The following is a 2,451-nucleotide window of genomic DNA, read 5'->3' as shown; positions in this document are numbered from 1 at the left end:
AAAGTTATTCCAAGCATACGTGGATGCTTAAAAGTGATACTTAGTTTTGATAGACACTTGGAGAAATCTCTCTCTCTCTCTGTTTCTGGGACAGCACTAATAATACATAAAGACAAAGACAAAGATGGTATCTTTCATATTTAGGATAAGTTTCACAAAATGGGCCAGGGGCAAGTCACAAAAAATATACTCTCAAATCAGACTTTTAAAACCAATTCAGTTTGGTGGCAGACTTCAGGACACATTGAGAGTGGCCTGACATGGGGAGAAAAAGGAGAAGCTTATTTAGTATGTGGCAGATGGGAGGGAAACATCTGCTAGCTTGCCACCATAATTAATGATTCTTAATAACTAGGTGCTAAGTTCATTTGGTTCTAGCTACCTAAAGAATGATCTCAATGATCTTAGTACTTTCTTATATTTAGGTACCCTAAAGAAAAACTCTGGTCAACCAAGATTGGGTCTGTCACCACCAAATTCAGTTTTTTCATGTGTCTCAAATCATTCTCAGGTAGCTAGTATTGTTGAAGGATAAAATGGATTCTTGAAAAAACAAAACTGTGCTAGCTTTGGCAGCACATATACTAAAATTGCAATGATACAGAGAAGATTAGCATGGCTCCTGCACAAAGATAACATGCAAATTCGTGAAGCATTCCATATTTTTTTTTTAAAGAAAAAATAAAACCAAAAATCTTCAATATCATACCTCTGATTGTTGGTATTGGATATCCCACTTCCCAGAAGCTAGGACTCTGGTGAATTGATGGTACCCTTGTAAAATGTGTAAGACTCTGGTTTAGAGGGTTTTTGGATTGAATGTCTAGGAAGACTTATCTGATAAGGATGGGTTACTTTCAGATATAATCTGGGTTGACCCCTTCTAACTCTTCCTTAGTCCAATTGCTGAAGAACTGCCCTGGCCTTGAATTTTTTGCTTCCCTGTGAAGGTTTTATATATCCTGGGGAAATTGTTCAGGTAACCTTTAATTGACATTTCTTCTTTGTCATGGAGTGGTTTGAAGAACTCCTTCCTAGGAAGACCTTGGGGGACCATGGGGTGGAATTTTTGGAGGTATTCTGTTTTATAATATCATGAAGGAGGTGAAATTGTCTTTAAACAATCATAGTGAGTGAGAATTCATAAAGGAGAAAGGAAGTTCTTTCACTAACTTGGTAGCAATCTTGGGTCCTTGGATGCAGGTGGAATATAGTTGGTTCAGTGACCTTGGCTTGAACCATTAAAATTATTTCCTTAAGCCTAAGGCATACAAAATTCAGCCTGTTGGAAGTCGATGCACTGAAGATTTAGGAGAATCCTCGATATCCTGTAGAATATCTTTCTAACTCAGCTTTGCCATGAAGAGTGTGGAGTTGAAGGAGAACCTGAATAAGTAATTGGATCCTTAAAAATCTCTTCTTGTAAGTAAATTTATTTTTGTTGCATTTTATTGTCCATGAGTATTTCATTTCATTCTAATTCCAAGCCCGTATCACCAGAATGGTTATATAGATAACTATATCTGGCCCAGAACACATGTTCTCGAAAGATAAATGAACCTTGTTTTGGTTGGTCTAGTTATCTCTTTGGAGACCAGAAGAGGAAAGGTTTTTGTTTTTTTTTTTTCCCATGGGGGATTTAGAAGTAACTGGGAAGATAGGTTTTCCTAGGCAATGGATAAAATATCCTAAAAAGGGGCAGAGCCAAAATGGTGGAGGGAAAGCAGTGACTGTCTTGAGCTCTCTCCCAAAGCCCTCCAAATACCTAAAAAAATGGCTCTAAACAAATTCTAAAGCAGCAGAACCCACAAAAAGACAGAGTGAAACAAATTTCCAGACAAAGACAGCCTGGATGGTTGATCAGAAAGGTATATTGCGCTGGGTGGGGAGAGGAGCGCAGTTTGGCATGGGCGCGCAGGCCACAGCAACCCTGGAGCAGGCCTCAGAGGACTGAATGGCAGGCAGCTGTGGCAGTTTCCAGACTTCTCAACCCCTGAACGCCAAAGACAACTTAGAAGGTCAATGGGAAAAGTCTGTGACTGTGGTGAGAGAGGAGCTAGGTCTCAGCCCCAAGTCTCGAGCGCGGCCCAGGGCTGCAGCTTTTTCCTGAGCTTCTGGCCCACAGACTGAGGGGGAATCAAGTGGCTAATCAGAGGGGGATTGCAGGGATCTCTTTGCCAGTGCTGAGGCAGGAATCTCTTGCTTTGCCTGTGCTTGGATGGTCACAGTTCTGAGGGGTGGTACTGGGGCGAGGAGGAACGCTGGTGTGGAGCTTGTTGTGGCAGTGGAGAGAAAACACCTCGCCCCTTATCATACCACCTGGGAAGAACTGAAAATTGACAGGTCCCTAGAAGTACCTCTGAAAACAGCGGTATAAACCCCCGAAGCTTGGGACAGTACATTCTCCACATTGGAAGTAGACTTTTACCTTAATAAAGAGTTTAAAACTCA

The 2,451-nt window shown here is 41.3% G+C and overlaps 1 non-coding gene across 1 annotated transcript; it reads left to right on the top strand.

Annotated features, from left to right (window-relative positions):
- The first annotated feature begins 560 nt into the window (after positions 1–560).
- On the top strand, positions 561–667 carry LOC114029952. The gene has a single exon (XR_003567539.1). It is a non-coding gene; the product is annotated as a U6 spliceosomal RNA (small nuclear RNA).
- The last annotated feature ends 1,784 nt before the right edge of the window (positions 668–2,451 follow it).

Source organism: Vombatus ursinus, unplaced genomic scaffold (assembly GCF_900497805.2).
Source record: "Vombatus ursinus unplaced genomic scaffold, bare-nosed wombat genome assembly UNPS02014942.1, whole genome shotgun sequence".
Lineage (NCBI taxonomy): Eukaryota > Metazoa > Chordata > Mammalia > Diprotodontia > Vombatidae > Vombatus > Vombatus ursinus.
Note: the sequence above shows the minus strand (reverse complement) of the source record. Positions and strands in the feature narration are given on the sequence as shown.